Source organism: Macaca mulatta, chromosome 2 (genome assembly GCF_049350105.2).
Source record: "Macaca mulatta isolate MMU2019108-1 chromosome 2, T2T-MMU8v2.0, whole genome shotgun sequence".
Taxonomy (NCBI): Eukaryota; Metazoa; Chordata; class Mammalia; order Primates; family Cercopithecidae; genus Macaca; species Macaca mulatta.
In genome coordinates, this window is record NC_133407.1 from 84683117 (window position 1) to 84704633 (window position 21517).

The window sequence follows — 21517 nt, forward strand, 5'->3', positions numbered from 1 at the left end:
CTCAGTAACACAATAACTGTTTTTGACCACTATTATTATTATCTATAGCTTTGGAACTTTAGGACAAAGTAATAAGACCTGAAATAAAAATGAGAGATATAAATATTGGAAGTAAAGAGATCACTGTATTGTTACTTAATAATAGATGGTTGTAGAAAATCCAAGAGGATAAACTGAAAATCAATTAGTATAGACAAGAGTTCACTAAGGTGTCAAAAAAGAAAATATATAAAAATAAACATGTAAGATTTAAAGCTTGACATGGTGGTACATGTTTATAGTCCTACCTACTTAGAAGGCTGAGGTGTGAGGATTGCTTGAGGCCAGGAGTTCAATGATGTAATGTGCTATGAGCATACCTGCGAATAGCCATTCAGAAATAGCCATTGTTTGAGACCCCATCTCAAACAAACAAGCAAACAAGAAACCATGTAAGATGAAAAAACCCGAAATATGTAGATATAATAAAATATGTAGTATATTGAAAACAATGGTTTGATCCATAATAGCAAAAAAAAAAATATTAGAAATAAGCTTAGCAAGATATATAATTTTGATAATTTGATTATCTAATTTACTTGACAAATATTTTTAGGCTCTTCTTGCAAGAATCTATAAATATATGTCAGACATTAGAATGAAAAGGTAAGATAATAGAGGGCATGGTGTTGTTTACTATTTGGTGCCTATAGTACACAAGTAAACGGTCAATTATAATACAGCACAGTACATTATTAAATTAGGGTGAGATCGGGGTATGAGTAAAATGATAGAGATAAAAATTTTAATGATTGACAAAAGGAGAATAAACTTATTTGAATTGTTTGGGGCCTAGACTAGAAATTTTTTTCCTCTGGGAATTTTAACTATAAGCATGTGGGTTAAGGTTTGAGTTTATGCTACCTGGGTAGTTTAGGAACTCTCATGTCTAGGAACAAACCGCTCTGATTGGTAACATTCTATGATATAGAAAAAGCGAAAGAAAATCCTCTGGGGAAGGATGCAAAATTACTGTAGACTGCACAGGATTCTCATAGATCAAGCCCCACTGAATTATGGCTTATACCTTACACACAAGAGTGGAAAAACACTCAAAGATACAATTTTCAATGAGTGGGAGGTGGTGTGGTATCATAGAAAGATGCTTGGTCTTTCTTCCTAGTTTCTGCAAAGCTCCTAAGACCTTTAGAATTACCTGAATGATAAGGATGATTGGAGTGTCTTTTGTTCTAATGTGGCAGCATTTGGAAGGCCTATAACAGCTTCCAAATGGGGCTGGTCACTAGAAAAACCAACCAACCTCCAAGGGAGGAAATAGAGACTAAAGACTGAGTTAATCACTAATAGTCAATTATTTAATCAATCATGCCTACATGATGAAATCTCAATAAAAACTTCTGAACAGCAGGGTTTGGAGAACTTCTGGGTTGGTGAACACATTGAAGTTCTAGCAGGGTAATATTCCCAGAGAAGGTATGAAAGCTCTGTGCGTCCTCCCTCCTCTGTCATACATTTCTCTATACATGCTTCTCTCTCATTTGGCTGTTTCTAAGTTGTATCCCTTACTTGCTATTACTTCATTGACTGTTTTTGTTGCTATTATGGTATCTTGTTGCTACTATGTTGCTAAATGGTAAGTCCTGAGTTTTGTGAGTTGGTCTAACAAACTGTCAAAGCTGAGATGGGGATTATGAGAACCCTTGATTTATGGTTGCTTGGTCAGAAGCATAGGAGGCCTGGGACTTTATTTATTTATTTACTTATTTATTTATTTTTTGAGACACAGTCTTGCTCTGTTGCCCAGGCTGGAGTGCAATGGCATGATCTCGGCTCACTGCAACCTCCACCTTCTGGGTTCAAGCCATTCTCCTGCCCGAGCCTCCCAGGCAGCTGGGACTACAGACATGCATCACTACGGCCAGCTATTTTTTTTTTTTTTTTTTTTTGTATTTTTAGTAGAGATGCAATTTCACCATGCTGGCCAGGGTGGTCTGAAACTTCTGACCTCAAGTGATCTGCCTGCCTTGGCCTCCCAAAGTGCTGGGATTATTATAACTGGTATCTAAAGTGGAGGGCAGTACTATGGGACTGAGCCTTTAACCTGCAGGGTTTCCAGGTAGTTAGTGTCAGAATTGAATTGCAATATTGAACACCTAGTTAGTGTCACAAAGCTAGAGAAATAGTGATGTGGAAAACCCTACACATTTGACATCAGAATATTGTGGGAAAAAAGATCACTTCAAAATTGGTGTCAGAAGTGGAATTTTCTAGAATGGCCCTGACTCACAGAAGCATGTGGTTTGGGAAGAGAAGGATGAAACGGTGAGGGAGGAGGAACCTTTGATTTGTTATCCATAGTATAGAGCAGCAGCTGTGCTTCAGTTAGTTACTAAATGTAAAAGTTACCAATGGAATTTAGAGGTGAATCTGATTCCCAGCCTTTTGGTTTGCTGCATACACAGGGTAATGCAAACTAATAGAACAAATAAAGTGTACAATCCATTGGCTATTATTATCTGTAAGAGCTAAAATGAAAGAAATTAAAAGTGACTGCCGGGTTAAACTTTAATGCTGAACCAAGCACAGATTTCAGTTGAGCTGAACTTCAGCCACTAGCCCCCGAAGTCTCTCAGGGGGAGAAATTATACAGGAATAACTGAGAGTACCTCTAAGATCTCTGATTACTAAGAAAGTGGTCCACATTGAGGAGAGGCCAAAACCAAGAAACTACTGAAACCAGGGGATAGAGTGTAAATATATATACCTGGGGGTATATTTTATTTTGTAGATCAGTGTCATCAGCTGCCTTTACTAAAATGCATTGTAAGAATGACTAACTTTAAAAAAAAAGTAACTTTTTAAATTTTGTAGAGTAGGAAGGCATGTTTGGGTGGATATAGGATCCACCGCTCACTGTGGAACCACTGCAGATGGGTATATTCCTGAAAGAATAGCCAGCCTGGTGGACTAAATAAAAGTGACTGTAAGATCTGTTTATCCTGAGAAGGGGGACTGTCCGACTCCCCCTATAAATGACAATTGGGATATCCCAGATGAAGCAGCTGATATGTTTCATATGCAAGCCATGTAAGATTGTCTTCATAATAATCAGGAGATTTATCCACTAAATATGCTCATTACCCAGGTCATGGTAAATTGGTGCCCATGTAACTTAACTGTTGCAAAATGGAGCAACAGTTCTTAACAAAATTTGCTTTCTCAGCTTCCCTTCACGGGTCTTACAGATGCTGTAAAAACATTAGATCATTTAATAAGAGAATGAGGAGAAGTAGAAGGGAGAGGCAAAGGACTTGTCCCGATAATTTAGAAATTGTTAAATGGTTATTAAGAAATGGGGGGTGAATAAAGCAAACATTGATAGGAGGAAACAATAGGGAAGAAGGAGAGAGTCAAAGGACTCACCTCTGCAGGTGGAAATCTTTAAATGGTTATTAAGAAATGGGATACATAGATGAACATTGATGAGGGTGAAACAAAAATCTTAATACAGCACTATACAAGGTTGGGTGGACCAAAGGGATCCTCTGCCAGTCTCTCAATAATAAAGGGCCCCAAACAAGTTCTAATTACCCCAATTTTAAGACAGAGCAGAGACTCCCTCTTTGGAGTCTGTGGGCCTCCTTAAGTATGAAAATGAGAAAAATATCTGGAGTTTCTTTAAAAAAAGTTTCAGGCAAATAGCTAGCCCTGAAAAGTACATAAATAACTTGATAAGCAAAAATATAATAGCTTAAAACAATAATCAAAAACGTTAGAATCACAGAAAGTTTGGTTCTCCTATAAAACCTAAAAATAACATCTTAATCTATGTCTCTGAGTCGTTTTTCAGAAATCCAGATTCCCGCACTCCGATGCCCCTAACCAAATGGATCCACTGGCATATAAACCTCAGATAAGGGAGAACTGAGGACTAAACTGTAACCATGATTCTTGGTTCTAAATTTCCTCTTGAGGGGCCTGGAGGAAGTCACACCCACATGCCAGAGCTAACATTATTTTCTGCAGATCTCAAATTTTAAAAGAAAGCTTCTATTTGTTAACCAATTACAAATGAAAAAATCTTTAAATCCACTTATGACCTGGAAGCCCCTGCTTCAAGAAATCCTGCCCTTTAAGGCCAAAAGCAATGCATACTCTCCATGCATTATGATTTTGCTTATAACTTCTGCCTTTCTAAATTTACCCTTGCTTAAAAAAAAAAAACTGTTGCCTCTAATACATTGGGGAGTTTGGAACTTAAGTGTTAACTGCCTGATCCTTCTTGCTTGGTGCCCTGCAAATAAAGCCTTTCTTTCTTCTACTATAAACCTTGATGTAAATATCTGGTCATGATGCACCAAGCAAGTGAACCCCAGTTTGGTTCATAAAAGTGTGGGGATTTTAAAAAGCTGGAAGGCAAATATTACAATGAGAAACCTGGTCTGTAGTCATTTGGGGCAATAGACAGGCAGACTAATCAAAATAATTATTGACAGAAGGGCCAGAGTCTCTTAGCTTGACCCCCAGCTGCAAACCCAAAATCTTATGCAAATGAATAGGTAAAATGGTGAAGAAAAGGTTATGGAATTTTTTGACACAGGAGCATCATGCACTATGGTGCGTGCACATCATGCACAAAATTTGTTGGTAAAGCCCTAACACAAATTACAATTAGACTGAAAGAATATAGAAATGCAAGGGCTATGAGTAATGTCCTTTTAAAATAATATTTGGTCTTTGTCCCCACTTCCTGACACAGCTACTAAAATGACTGAAATTTCCTGAGTGATAGGGGCATCTTTTGTTATTCGTAACAAGCCCCTTTCAACCCTATCTGAGTATATGCTAATGAGGTGACCCTTGCTGCACCCTTGGATAGCTTCAGGATGAGGGCAGTTTGGCAAAGAAATCAACCATGTGATTAGAGGCTTGGAATGTTCAGTTTCATGCCTCCCCCACCTCTGAAGAGAGGAGAGATGCTGGAGACTGAGTTAATCACCAATGACCAATAATTTAAACAAGGATGCCTATATAATAAAGGCTCCATAAAAACCCATAAAAGTTGGGGTTTGGACACCTTCCAGGTTGGTGAACACATCATGGTACAGGAAGAATGGCACACCAAAGAGGACCTAGAGGCTCTACATCTCTCACCCCCACGATCTTGCCCTGTGCATCTCTTCCATTTGGCTGTTCGTGAGGGGTATCTCTTATAATAAACCAATACGAGCAAGCAAAGTATTTTCCTGAGCTCAGCAAACAAATTATTGAACATGAGGAGGGGGTTGTGAAAACTCCTGATTTGTAGCTGGTTGATCAGAAGTACTGCAACTGGTATCTGAAATGGGCACAGTTTTGTCATACTGAAGCCTTCAACTTGTGGGACCTGATACTAACTCTATGTGGATAGTTATCAGAATTGAATTGAATCTTCGGACATCCAGTTGGTGTTGCAGAATGGGAGAATTGGTTGGTTTTTGAGAAATACCCCAGAGATGGCAAAACAACAAATAGCAGAATTAGCATTCTGAGATCTTGAGAAATAGCACTATTAGATACAAAATATAAAATGTGTTTAAAGTACTAAATATAATAAAAATCACAAGAATAAAACTAGATTTTTAAAAGTTGCTTTGAAAAAGATTTTAAACACATAGACACATAGAAGGGAAAAACACACACTGGGGCCCCATCAGACAAGTTTATCTATATAACAAACTTGCACATGTACCTCTGAACTTAAAATAAATGTTAAATTTAACAAAAGGGTTGGGCACAATGGCTTATGCCTATAATCCTAGCCCTTGGGAGGCTGAGGCAGGTGGATTGTCTGAGCTCAGGACAGAGCAGCCTGGGCAACATGGTGAAACCCTGCCTCTACTAAAATACAAAAAATTAGCCAGGTGTGGTGGTGCACACCTGTAATCCCAGCTACTTGGAAGGCTGAAGTAGGAGAATTGCTTGAACCCAGGAGGCAGAGGTTGCAGTGAGTTCATGCTACAGCACTCCAGCCTGGGTGACAGAGAGAGACTCCATCTCAAAAGATAAAAATAAAAATAAAAAATTAATAAGCATATTACATAAAAAAAGACTTCAAGAGAACTTCTAGGAGTGGAAAAACAATTATTGGAATGAAAAATCTTGAATCTACTAAGGAGTGATCTAGACAGAGCTAAAGGAAGGATGAGAATGCAGATCTGAGAACATTTCAAAATGAAGCACAAGGACATGGAGAATTTAATAAGCAGCCTTGATGATCTGGAGGACAGAATAAATAAAAGTAACAAATGTCCAGTTAAAGTTCTTAAATGAGAGAATAGAGAGAATCAGGGACTAAAGTCTTGAAAAGGAAATGGATGACAGTTTTTCAGAATTTATGAAAGACTTGACCCCTTAGATTATGAACACAGTGACTAAGCAGGTTAAGAAAAAAAACAATTATACCTGGACACATCTGTAGTTAAACTGTAGAACTTCAGATGAAGACATGATCTTAAAAGCATCAGAGATAAAAGAAGATTATCTACAAAGGAATAAGATCTGACTTCCCAACAGCAATGACACAAGTCAGAAGACAGTGAAATAATATCTTTGAGGCACCAATATTTTAGATTAGAAATTTATAACCTGTTGAACTGTTATCTAAGAACTAGGGTGAATTAGAGACATTTTAGACAATCAAGAATGAAGCGAATATACTTCCAACAGACTCTCACTTTGGGAACTTCCAAAGGATGCACTTTAGAAAGAAGGAAATAAAATTCAGAAGAACTGAAATGTGAGAAAAATTTGGTAGACATGTGTATATAATAATTATAGATAAATGTTGACTATGTAAACACATTTATGACCATAATTAACTTAAGGATGGTGTCAGGGAAAATATCAGGTTGAAATAAATATATATTATGTATAATATTAGGGGGTGATTTTCATTAAAGTATTCTATGACCTTTATCTTCTTCAGTTGATAATCATTAAATTCCGATTTTGCTAAGATATCTGTGTTTACAATAACATGTAATGTTATTGTAAATAAAGAAAAAATGAATAAAAGAAATCCTGAAGCATATGAGAGAAGGCAGGTTAGGAGTGGGGAAAAAGTATGTGGACTAAAGCCTGTAATATGGCAGAAATAAACCAAACATAACACAGAAATCAACAAAGATCTATTTAGTACTTACTATTTGTCAGGCACTATCTAAGCCAATGGTGAACAGACAGATTTCTGTGTCTCAGGAACTTATACTCTGGCAGAAAAACTCAATCAATCAACTCAGGAATTAGAATAAGCTTACTTATTCAAAGACAGAGATTGACTACATAATAAGTAATTAAATAAATAAAAAGGTGAGCTGATGTGTCATATTTAAGAGAATATTTTAACATGGAGATATAAAATGTTGAAAGTAAAAGGATGTGTAAAAGAAATACTAGAAAAATACTAATCAGAATAAAACTAGTGGATTTATATTAATATCAGACAAAATAGATTTTAATACAAAAAAATTATTAACATTAAGGTGAAGAATGTAATTACATAACAATAACACACAATTAATGATCTTAAAACAATAGGCACATTGATGCTGAACCAAAAAGTGAAAATTGACAAATTATAAGAATAATTCACAAATCTACCACTATTTTGGATTACTTTAACATCTTTTTTTTTCCTATGTACTGATGTCAAGTAGACAAAAAAATTGTAGCATCTAAAAGGTATGAGTAATTTTCAAACTTGATCCATCTAATGAATACATTAAAAAACCCTGCATTCAACAATTAAAAAATGACATTCTTCTTGAGCACAAATGGTATATTAATGACAGCTGACCACATATTAGGGCATAAACCAACCTTAACAATTTCAGGGATTATTAAAATTTAGACTATGTTTTTGAACATGATGCAACCAGGTTAAAAATTAATAACAAAGATAGCTAAACATTTCTATACATTCAGATATTAAAAACTGTGTATTTAAGTAAGTCATGGCTCAAAGAAGATTTCACAATGAAAGTGAGAAAATATTTTGAGATGAAATACAATGAAAATGTTTTACAAAATTTTTAGGGCACAATAAAAATCATTCTTGGAGAGAAATTGATAGTCTTTACTAAAAATGAGGGAGAGTGTTGAAAATTATTGACCCCAGAATTCAGTGAAGAAAATTAAGCAATAAAAGAATAAGTTTCCAAAACAGGACATAAAAGAAATAATAAATATAAGAGCAGAAAGGAGTTAAATGTAAGAAAAAGGATACAATAGAAAGGTTTGACAATGTTAAAACATCTGGCATAATATGAATAAATGACAACTTTTTAAACCTGATAAAGAATACTTATCAAAAATCTACAGCAAACTTTATAGTTAGTGGTGGAAATTTAAAAGTCTTAACTCTGGAACAACATGTGGATGCCTGCTATCACTCCTTTATTCAACCTTGGGTTGTGTTCCTAGCCATAACAGTAGAAGAATGAACAAACAAACCGAAAAGAAAGAATGAATATCTAGGTACTGGAACAGGGATGGATTTCTTAAATATGACACCAAACTACAAGCTATTAGGCTGTGGTGGGCAGATAACTTGAAATCAGGAGTTCAAGACCAGCCTGGCCAACATGGTGAAACCCCGTCTCTACTAAAAATACAAAAATTAGCTGGGCATGGTGGCACATGCCTGTAATACCAGCTATTCGGGAGGCTGAGGTATGAGAATTGCTTGCACCTGGGAGGCAGAGGTTGCAGTGAGCCAAGAATGCACCATTGCACTCCAGCCTGGGTGACAGAGCAAAACTCCATCTCAAAAACAAAAGCGAAAACAAAAACAGAAACAAAATTATAAAATAACATTAAAATTTAAATCTCACTTCATCAAAAGTCACCGCAGCAAAGTCAAGTTTCTTAATGAGATAAAATATAAAAACTCCAATAAATCAATAACAAAACTATTCAAAAAACCCAAATGAACAAAGGGTACAAACATGCAAATTGTAGGAATAGAGAAATAGTAAAAATACCATTTTTATAAATTTGAAAATTTTTAAGAATTCTGTTTATTTTTTAAGGAAATGTAACCACAGGACAAATAATGACAACAAAGATGTTCACCCTAATTAACAGTCACAGAAATGCAGTGAAAAGGCAACCTATAGAATGGGAGGAAACATTTGCAAATCATACATCTGACAAAGAATTTATATCTAGAATACATAAAGAACAACAATTCAAAAACAGCAACAAAAAACAACTCAATTAAAAAATCAGGAAAGGACTTAAAACAGACATTTCTTCAAAGAAGACATAAAAATGGCCAATAAGCACGTGAAAGATGCTCAGCATCACTGATCACTAAGGAAATGCAAATTAAAACAGCAGCGAGATACCACTTCATGTCTGTTAGGATGGCTGTTACCAAAAACCAGAAAATAATGAGTGTTGATGAGGACATGGGGAAATTGAAACACTCATGCACTTCTGGTGAGAATGTGAAATGGTGTGGCCACCACAAGAAATGACGTGACACTCAAAAAATTAAACATAGATTTACCATATGATCCAGCAATTTATACACCGAAAACAATTGAAAGCAAGGAAATACTTGTATACCCGTGTTCACAGCAGTATGTTTCACAGTAGCCAAAAGGTGGAAGCACCAAGATTTTCTCAATGGAAAAATAGATAAACAAAATGTGATATACATATACAATGGAATATTATTTAACCTTAGAAAGGAAGGAAAATCTGACATCAGCTAAAACATGGATGAACTTTGAAGACATTATACTAAGTGAAATAAGTCAGACACAAATGGACAAATACTATATGATTCCACTTGGAGCTGTCAAATTCATAGAGACAGAAAATAGAATAGTGTTTGCTAGGGGATCGGGGGGGAGGAGAATAAAATGGAGAGTTATTATTTAATGGGTAGAGTTTCAGTTTGGGAAAACGAAAAGGTTTTGTAGACGGATGGTGGTAATAGTTGCACAATAATGTGAATGTAGTTAATGCCGCTGATCTGTACACTTTAAAAGTGTTTAAAATGGTACATTTTATGTTGTGTATATTTTACTACAATAAAAAAGGAGTAATAAACAAATTTATGATAGTGATTACCTCTGGAGGGGAGGGAGGAGATTAGGATCTGAAAAACCTTGGGAACTTCAACTATACAATACTTTTAATGTTTTATTTCTCAAATACGGTGGTAATTATGTAGGCATTCATTATATTATTTTTGTGTCTTTTAGCATATTTCAAGTATTACATAACTAAAAAAATAGAAGCTTCTGATTCTTGTAATCTCAAAACAGACAAATTGGACAAACCTTCTTTCTGAAGACAACTAATATTCCTAGAAGAAATCTAAAAAGTAGAGTTTTCTAAGAACATCAAAGAGCTAATAAGAAGGAGGAGGCAGAGCAAGACGTCCAAACAGAACTCTCCAGTGATTGTCTCCCTCATGGGAACACCAAATTGAACAACTGTCCATACAAGAAACACTTTCATAGGAACAAAAAATTAGACGAGCCATTACAGTACTTGATAGTCTTGAATTGCTGATGTCACACCTCCCCCATTCCCTGGCAGCAGCCAAGTGGCGCAGAGAGAGACTCTGTGTGCATGGTGGAGGGAGAATACAGTAATTGTGGGACTTTGTATTGGAACTCAGTGCTGCCTTGTCACAATGGAAAGCAACATGGGGGCAGAACCCAGTCAGCATCCATGGAGAGAGCATTTAGATCAGCCCTAGCTAGGGGAGAAATCTCCATCCCAGTGGTCAGAACCTGAATTCTGGCTAGCCCCACCACCATGGGCTAAAGAAGCTCTGGGGTTCTAAATAAACTTGAAAGGTAGTCTAGGCTTCAAGGACCTAAATTCTGGGGTAGCTCTGGCACCATGCTGGGCTTGGAGTCAGTGGACTTGGGGTAAATGACGCTAGGGAGACACCGGCTGGGGAGGCTATGGGAGTTCTTGTGTCACTTCTCCCCCCACCACAGGTAGTGCAGCTCACAGCTCTGGGATAGACTCCTTCCTTTTGCTTCAGGAAGGGAGAGGGGTGAGTAAAGAAGACTTTGTCTTGCAACTTGGAGACCAGCCCAGCCACAGGATAGGGCACTATTCTCTCAGACAACATTGCTAGACACAACCTGAGCTAGAGGGGAACCTGCTGTACCCAGGGAGTACTCACTGGGCACCTTGGGTAAAACCCAGGCCTGTACTGGCTTCAGGTGCGACCCAGCACATTCCCAGCTGTGGTAGCCATGGGAAGAGACTCCTTCTCCTTGAGGAAAGGAGAGAGAAGAGTAAAGGGGACTCTGTTTTGCAGCTTGGGCACCAGCTCAGTCAAGCAGGCTCCTGTGGTTCCCAATTTCAGGCCTTGGCTACTGGACAGCATTTCTGGATTCACCCTGGGCTAGAGGGAAGCCTCCTGGCCTGAAAGGAGAGACCCAGACCTCGGAACATTCACCACAAGCTGGCTGAAGAGCTCTTGGGCCTTCAGTGAACATTGACAGTAGCCAGGCAGTACTAGCCGTGAGCCGGGGTAGCAATGGCCCCAGGGGGAGACTCCTTGTGTATGAGAAAATGAGACAGAAAAATGGGAAGGATTTTGTCTTTTGGCTTGGGTGCCAGCTCAGCCACAGTAGAACATAGCACCAAGAAGATTCCAAAGGTTCCCCTCTCCAGGCCCTGGAGTATGGACAGCATTTCTGGACTAGAGTTGGGCCAGCAGGGAACTCACCACCCTGAAGGGAAGGACGCAAGCCTGGCTGGATTCACCACCTGCGGACTGAACAGCCCGTAGGCCTTGAGTGAGTATAGGCAGTAGCCAGGTAGTGACTTGGTGGGTCTTGGGGTGGGACCCAGTGCTTTACTGCCTTTGCGTCTTATCCAGCGCAGTCCCAGTTGTCGTGGCCATAAGAGTGCTTGTATCACCTCTTCCCAAGCTTCTCCCACAGCTCAGCACAGAGAGACAGACTCCATTTGTTAGGGGAAAGGAAAGAGAGGAATTAGAGTCTCTACCTGGTCATCCAGGGAATGCTTCTGGATTTTACCCAAGACCACCAAGGTGGTACCTCTACAAGTCTGCCAGAGTCACAGTGTTACAGGACTTTGGGTGTCCCCTAATGCAGAGATGGCTGCAGGGACCAAAGATTTAGATTACAACACTCAATTCTTTTTAAATACTTGGAAAACTTTCCCAGAAAGGATAGGTACAAACAAGCCCAGAATGCAAAGGCAACAATAAACACCTCTTGAATAACTCTTCAAACAAACTCTTTTTTTTTTTTTTTTGAGACGGAGTCTCGCTCTGTCGCCCAGGCTGGAGTGCAGTGGCCGGATCTCAGCTCACTGCAAGCTCCGCCTCCCAGGTTTATGCCATTCTCCTGCCTCAGCCTCCCGAGTAGCTGGGACTACAGGCGCCCGCCACCTCGCCCGGCTAGTTTTTTTTGTATTTTTTCAGTAGAGATGGGGTTTCACCGTGCTAGCCAGGATGGTCTCGATCTCCTGACCTCGTGATCCGCCCGTCTCGGCCTCCCAAAGTGCTGGGATTACAGGCTTGAGCCACCGCGCCCGGCCCAAACAAACTCTTTATGCCCAATCATTGATAAACATCTACAAACATCAAGAACATCCAGGGAAACATGACCTCATTAAACCAACTAAATAAGGCACCAGGGAACCTACCTCGGATTTCCTTTATGTAATGCACACTCTTGAGTACATGTAGGTTTGACTCGATTTGTTCATATCTTTCCAGAAACACTTCTCTACATTAGCTTACGTTTGGCTTGCATTCACAAAATACCTGAACAACCATCTGCATTGTTTACAATAGCAACACAGTGGTGTGGGGGTGAAGGTGCTGATTAGAAATGGAATACTATGCAGCCATAAAAAAGGATGAGTTCATGTCTTTTGCAGGGACATGGATGAAGCTGGAAATCATCATTGTTAGCAAACTAACACAGGGACAGAAAACCAAACACCATATGTTCTCACACATAAGTGAGAGTTGAACAATGGAACACACGGACACAGGGAGGGGAACATCACACACTGGGGCCTGTCAGGGAGTGGGGGGCATGGGGAGGGAGAGGACAAATACCTAATATATGTGGGGCTTAAAACCTAGATGATGGGTTGATAGGTGCAGCAAACCACCATGGCACATATATTCATATGTAACAAATCTGTACGTTGTGCACATGTATCCCATAACTTAAAGTAAAATTAAAAAAAGAGAAAAGAATGAATCATGCCTACAAGATCTAGAAAATAATCTCAAAAGTACAAATCTAAGAGTTATTGGCTTTAAAGAGGAAGTAGGGAGAGAGAGACATTGAGGTAGAAGTTCTGCAAAATGGTAATAGAACTTTCCAAACCTAAAGAAAAATATCAATATTCAAGTACAAGGTTATAGAACACCAAGCAGATTTCACCCCAAGAAGACTACCTCAAGGCATTTAATAATCAAATTCCCAAAGGCCATGGATAAATAAAGGATTCTAAAAGCAGCAAGAGCATAGAAAGAAATAACATACAAAAGAGCTTTGATACGTCCGGCAGCTGACTTCTCAGTGAAACCTAACAGGCCAGGTCCAAGTAGCATGACATATTTAAAGTGCTGAAGGAAAAAGTATATTACCCTAGAATAGTGTATCTGGTAAAAAATATCTTTCAAGCACAAAGGAGAAATTAAGACTTTCCCAGACAAACAAAAGCTGAGGGATTTTTCTCTTTTTTTCTTTTAATTTTTTTTAATTATTATTTTTTTGAGACAGGGTCTTGCTCTGTCACCCAGGCTGGAGTTCGGTGGTGTGATCATGGCTTACTGCAGGCTTGACCTCCCAGGCTAAAGTGACCCTCCTACTCAGCCACCCGAGTAGCTAGGACTACAGATGTGCACCATCATGTCCAGCTAATTTTTAATTTTTTTGTAGTGACGGGGGTCTTGCTATGTTGTTTAGGCTGGTCTTTAACTCCTGGGTTCAAGTGATTCTCCCACCTCAGCCTCCAAAGTGTTGGAATTACAGGGGTGAGCCACCATGCCTAGCCAAGCTGAGGGATTTCATCAACACCAGACCTGTCTATTCATAGGACAGAATATTACACAGCAATGAAAATGAATAAACTAATGCTTTTTGCAACATGGAAGAAGTTCATAAACAAATTATTGAGCAAAAGAAGTCAGATACAAAAGAGCATCTACTCTATATAATTTCATGTTTATAACATTTCAAAGCAGGCAAATTGAAGTCTAGAGTTTAGGAATAGATAGGTGGTAATGCTGTAAAGTAAAAAAGTAATTACTCTAAACTTTAGGACAGTAGTTACCTTGGTGGGGGTAGGGAGTTGTTTGGGATTAAGAGAGGGCCAGTAAAGGATATCTGGAGAACTGGTAAAATGTTTTCTTTTCTGACTTGATGTTTACTCCATAATAAATTAGTTAAGTTGCATTTAAAAATGGATTTTTATATGTGTGTGATACCATAAAATGTTTTAAAAAATAAAACTACTAAAAGCAATAAATAAATAAATAAATAAATAAATGGATTGGATGGGGTTTTATTTTAGTTGTCAAATGCAGTGATTATTTATAGACTATAAGATCATCAAGAAAATGCTAATGCCCATAAGGTGTAGATTATTGTGAGTCAAGTATTCGAGGAGAAATAAATAGGATTTAGATACTGAATATGCAAAGAATAAAAGATAACTCTACAAAATAAAAAATTTGTAATTCTGTGCAACATTGACTTCAAAATTTTTTAAAATTCTCAATTTAAAATTGTTATATACTACTGAGAGTTCAGTCTTCAGGGATTTTAATGCTCGGCTGCATGATTTATTAGACTGCAGCACCTAATGATTAACTATATTGTTATAGAGAGGCTACATTAGAAAGCATAAGTAAAGTGATTCAGGAAAAATAAAGTGTTAACTGTTGAGCACTTACCTCACTCATATTGAGAACTCCCTCACCTGCTAAAATGAGTTCTGCTTGTTTGGAAATGGTCATGGGACTTTCTTATGTAGACTGAGATAGCGAGGATGGGTAAGAACCTGAGAAACTGGTAAGACCATCAAGAATGACACTGGAAGAGACTCATCAATTCATGAGGGAATAAATTTAAAGGACATACCTGGATAATTTTGAGTAGGAAAGGAAATTGAGGGAAGCTGCCATGTGAATGTTTGTGTTTATGTACATGTGCATTTTACAAGGTTTTGCTGAGCATTACGGATACAATACTTACAATATCTGTTTAATTTCTACCACATACCGCATTACAACTGCCCTACCCTACCTCAACTCATGGGCTTTCTTGAGAGGTGGAAGGAAAAACTTACATCACTTCCACTTGTTTTTGGATTATTGACTGCTGTTTCTTTAAACGCAACCTGCCTGCCTTCTTCAGTAAGATCCCCTAGGACAATATGCTAAGCAAGAGGTATTATAGTTTCAGGGATTTCAGGTGCAGTGGATGATGGAGACCAGAGGCAAACAGCACTATCACCTGCTAATGCAAAGGACAAGTGAACTGCTGGTTGAGAAGTGGTTACATGGAGGTGAACTCCATTAGATGGACCAATGCCAGAGCACCACGCTTCCCATTGGGAAGGTCAACATTTTAATATTTTAAGAACAGAGAATTTAGCCCCATATGTGAGGGATTTCTTTACCTTGGGAATGATTTTCTGATTCTAAGAAGAATTCTGTGGCGCAAATATTAGATGATTTATCATCTTATAACCAACCCGACTTTAACACTTTCATAAATATTGGGGATGAAGACTGTTTAATTCTATAACTTTTTCTATTTGAGAAAACTAGTTACAAAGAGGAAAATAGTTTGATTTTGAAAACTCTTGATCATGATAAAATTACAATAATTTAAAGAAGAAAGAATAAAATGGGAAATGTTAACTTCATGTTTTAGAGACCATAAGAATGTATTATTCTTACTGGTAAATGATGACTGAACAAGAACAAGATTATAAATTTCAATGAAAGGTTATTTTTAAAGGTCTATTTTAAAACAATGTATTATTTATCCAAACATATATATTTACTCTTGGTATTCAAATTGCATTGGAAAGACAAAATATGACTCTATCCACCTAAGTGTTAAAGTAATTGATATCTGATCCAGTTTCCTATTAAACATTACTAACCACAGATCCATTACTGATTATATATTTACTTAGCAAATAAATCTTGATATTTTCATCAAGAGGAGACAGGATATGCTGATTGTATTACTTTACTATTATTAAAATACAACCATGCAAGAATAAGAACTATGCAGAATTGCATTATTTCATTGGAATATATGAATAAAAATCTCAAGTCAAATCTTTATAAGTGAAAACATAAAAATTCTGGGGCTGGTAAATTATTATTTGTTTTATATACCCTGACTACTCTGTATGAATCAAGCCAGGTTTTTTTCTTAAATAATAAAAATGGATAGCTATACTGCTAAAAAAAAATCAGTAATTTTTTTCTCCATGAAATATAATACAATACAACTCTATTATAATATGACTTTAAGATTTTGGTGGGTTTTATTATATTCCTGAAACAGAAAAGGATGCACAGTAAGTTCCTGAGCATGTATAAACCTGGTTATTCTACAAGGCAGATTTGAATTTTGACTCTCCCTCATCAGTCTCATAGAAACTATATGGGTAATATAATCCTATACCTGCCACTGAAGGTGAATGGATTTTCTCATGATAAATCACTGTAAAGTTAATATATAATGTGACTGGCTTATTCAATACATTTTTTTAAAAAATTTAAACCTAAATATATTTCAGAATGAGTTAATTTTATGCTTTTCCCCCTTGTGTCTGTTTTTCCAGTGGAAATCCCCGACATGGGTGACTGTGAATTGGGGGCTGGCTGGAGAGAAAATACTGCCTGGAGGAGGTCCATTGTGACTACTCTTCCTGCTCATCACCAGCACCTCTGCCAGCTTGTGCTGGGCTCACGGCACTGTCACATGACCAGGGAACAATAAACTCAACACTATCTATGCTTGATGAAGGTGACCTAAAGTTGGGCAGAGTTTCTGAGTTGGAGGTTTGCTTGCCAGCCTCCACTGGGTGAATTAAATATGCTAGTCTCCAAGTTTTAATGATAATAATTACTTCTCCAGCAAAACTTTGATAGGTAGACTCTTCTTCCAAAATCTTCAAGGTACAGATTGTATGACCTTCATCTGTTGATTATTTATTTAGATGACTTCTGTAATTTAGAAATTCTTACATATAGCCTCCATTTCTCTTGCTGCAGTGAAAGCTTGATAATTGCGTTTTATCTCTTGGAGCATCAGTATCTCTCTGGAAACATTATCTTTCTGTGGGTGGGTGCAAACACATGTTTATGAAAACATCATCTGTAGCTGTCTGTGGAGAGGGGAGTGTGAGTTAGAAGAATAGATGTATGTACAAACGCTGAGTATTTTTGAGGATGGAGTAGGCTGCATGTGGATGAGTGTTTATTTGATCGAGTTAGCAAAAACTTGTTGTATACACTGTAGTTGGAGTAGGAAGCTGCCTACTTGTTATGATGCAGGGCTGATAAAGATGTTAAAGTTACCAGATTTAACAAAGAAACTCCAAATTTCAGTGGTCTAAAGAGAGATAACTGTGTTTTTTGTTCATGTGGGTATTCAGAGTGTTCAGAGGGTGACCATCTACACAGACATTCAGGAATCTAGCTCCTTTTGTTTTGCAGCCCCTTTCCATGCTTCTCTCTACTCAGCCAGTGGATGGGGAAAGACAGTTTTACATAGGGGGGCTTTATGGGCCAGGACTGGATGTGACATATATTATATCTGTCCGTTTTCCCTTGACCATTACTCAGTCGGAAATCTTCATCTAACTGGAAGGGAGGCTGGAAATGGATTCTAGATTTATGACCGAGGTAAAAAGAAAACAGTTTGGGCTGGACACGGTGGCTCATGCCTGTAATCCCAGCACTTTGGGAGGCCAAGGTGGGAGGATCATGAGGTCAGGAGATAGAGACCATCCTGGCCAACATGGTGAAACCCCGTCTCTACCAAAAATGCAAAAATTAGCTGGGTGTGGTGGCGTGCACCTGTAGTCCCAGCTACTTGGGAGGCTGAGGCAGGAGAATTGCTTGAACCCGTGAGGCAGCAGTTGCAGCGAGCTGAGATCATGCCACTGCACTCCAGTCTGGTGAAAGAGTGAGACTCCATCTCAAAATAAATAAATAAATAAATAAATAAATAAATAAATAAATAAATATAAAACAGTTTGGTAAACAACTAGCCAGTTTTTGCGATATTAAGTGGCAACAACCTCTATTCTCAAACTGCTCTATTTATCCTACCTAATTCTTTTAATTAGAGTCAGCCTTCTATTCCACAATTAGAGCTTTGGTTTTAGATGAAATTTTTTTCTGGGAAAAGGGAAAAATATAGTCAAATATTCATGCTGAAGTATAAGTTACTAAAGTCGGATCCTTTCTTAGGAGCAGGTATATTCTCAGCACCACCTAGAGTACTGTGTAAATAAATGTTCGCTGAATAAATAAATAGATGAACAACCGCCCTCACCCCCACCCCCACCCCAATCTCCATTGTAGATCCTCTTCTTGTCCTAAGGGTCCTGGCTTGCTGGAGCATGCAGCAAGGGAAAAATGGCAGAGTAACATAGCCAGTTGAAGAGAGGGCTATGATGACTTCCAGTCTCCTCTGGAATGGAGGGGATTTATTGAGTAAGACTTAGAAAATGGCTGGGTTCACAAGTCAGCAGTCCAGCAGTAAGAGGAAATCTCAGAGAGTGGCTCTAGTTTGGGCCAACTGGTATGGTAAGGGTGGTTCGTGTACATATGAAGAAGCAACTACACCAATAAACAGAATGGAGAATCCATGTAGGTGTCTTGAGTCACTTAATGGGCCACATAAATGAATCCATGAGGTCCTCTTCAAGACACCAGAGCTGATCTCAAGTACCACCAGCCATCTGATAAGCAGCTGTACCAGCCTGCTACAGATTGAGAAGAGGATGTCTCACTCATGTGTTCACTGATCCTTTTGGACATGGGGTATGCTTGAGGTCTACGAAAGCTAAACCAGACCACAGGGAGAAGAAAAACCCATGAAAAGGAGAAGGAAACTGGTAAATGTGGTTAGATAGGTTCTAAAGATAGACTAATTTTAGAAATGACTGGATTATATGGAGTGCCCTGGGATGAGACAGAATATATTTTGGCTCTGGGCAGAGCAAAGAAGAAAATAGGTAGGTAAAATGTATAGACTCTTATGTTTGCACACATCTACTGTGTGACTGTCTAGTCATACTGGTTGCATGAACACATGTTACAATAAACAGCTGAATAAATTTTCATCAGGATAGAAGCTTCTTAAATTCTATCTACAAGGCTGATAATAGGAGGATGCAGTAGTTTGTTCTCATGCTGCTAATAAAGACATACATAAGACTGGATAATTTAAAAAGGAAAGAAGTTTAATTGACTCATAGTTCCACTGGCTGGGGAGGCCTCACAATCATGGTGGAAGGCAAAGGAGGAAGAAAATCACATCTTACATGGCAGCAGGCAAGAGAACTTGTGCAGGGGAACTCCCATTTATAAAACCATCAGATCTTGTGAGACTTATTTACTACCATGAGAACAGTATAGGGGAAACTGCCCCCATGATTCAATTATCTCCACCTGGCCATGCCTTTGACATTTGGGGGTTATTACAATTCAGGATGAGATTTGGGTGGAGACACAGCCAAAAGATATCAGAGGATTCTGGTTTTTGGAAACTGCCAAGAAAACAAAGTGTCTACTCTTCTAGGCCCTATCTGTCTTTATGTTACTTACTTCTTAGTTATTACCTTTGGCTACTGATACAGCTCTAAATACCTCTCTGCATCTTCTGGGAGAAGCATCCAGAGCTAAAAATAACACCTGACCTTTCCTCTTCCCATGCTGTATGCCCTCAGCCACCTTGGAATTGCCTAGGGGAAAGAGTTATACCTCTGAGACTGTGCACATACGGTTAGTAACAGTTGTTTCACCATTATTCCAGCAATGGCTTTGGGGAAACCCTTTAATAATTTGCAACAGAGGTAAGTAATGTCACCAGTGCAGTAGCATTGTTAAGCCAAAGCACAATTTCCACAGAGCAAAGAACTTTATCAGTCCCAATGAAACTTAAATTCTAGACTCCTTTCTCTACCTCACGTTCCTCCTCCAGAAGCTGTCTTTTCTATCAAGTTTCTCATATAGCACTAGCATACTCTAGCAGTTAGTAATTATAAAATAATAGAAACAATCATTAGTAACTTATAATTATCTTCTCTCCCAAAGTGTAAGATTCTTTAGCATGAATCGTCTTGCCAACAGATCATAATTCATCTTGATAACAGGTTTGATGGAATTACATGAGACATGAGTCTGGCTCATTAATGTTATTATTGTTTTTAAACTCTTGGCAGTGGTGCTTCTGAACTATTAATTAATCTTCATGACTGCTCTGTGAAATAGGTTAAATATAACTAAATTTATTCTACCAGAAGAGAAATTGGCAAACTGGTGATCTCCTCAATGAATTTCTCTTCATTACCAATGGATCTGGGGGTGGAAATGGAAATAACTGAATCGGACTCATTTTTCCATAATGCTAGGTAGATATGACTTTTATGTGCTGCTAGTGTATGCCCTCCAAAAAATCCTTTAAATATCCATAAGAGTAATGAATAATTTGTAGCAATTAACAAAAAAATATGAGTTTGAAGACTTTTTTTTAACCTACTTTCTTATGAAATGCTCAATCAGCTCAAATGGTTACTATGGCCTGTATTGTGCCTTCTTCTCTTCCCTTTCTCTGCCCTCAAATTACCATTGTTCCTTAGGGATTTACTATTCAGTCATCACTAGTGGGATTTATTTAACATCTTTCTTCTGAAGAGCAAGAGGGAATGTGGAGAAAAATATGAAATCCATAGGACCCACATTTAATGTTTTTGTCACATGGAAATAGTGTAGCTTGATGGCATGTTCATGGGTTCACATCCAAGGCCTGTCTAATTTGCTGTGCATCTTTGGAAAAGCTATGTGTCTTCTGTGGTTACTGTTTTCTTGTTCCTAAATGGGAAGCACCTTATCTCATGGATTATGGGAATAACAAGAGATAATGAATGTAGAGTGTCTGGCACCTTAAGTGTGATCAATGATAGAGTATATTATTAACATTATAATTCAGTGACTCAGCCCCAAAGTTCTGAGAGAAGGGATGAACGGGCCTGAATAGAAGGATGCAATATCAGGTGTATGCATTTAGAGATTTTCTTAACACGGGGGTCATTGTCGAGTAGTTCCTAATTTAGTGCCAAAAAAAATCCTCCCCTTAAACTAAAATAACATTTGATGCACAGTAGGTAGTACAAAATATTTTTTGCATAAATGAATGAGAACAAGTGATTTCCAAAGATGAAAAAGGGAAAAAACATCATACCA

At 38.0% G+C, this 21517-nt stretch overlaps 1 protein-coding gene across 1 annotated transcript in view; it reads right to left on the reverse strand.

Annotated features, from left to right (window-relative positions):
* The window catches only part of SPATA16 (spermatogenesis associated 16), a 269610-nt gene that overhangs the window by 52428 nt on the left and 195665 nt on the right, over positions 1-21517 (reverse strand). The window lies entirely within an intron of this gene.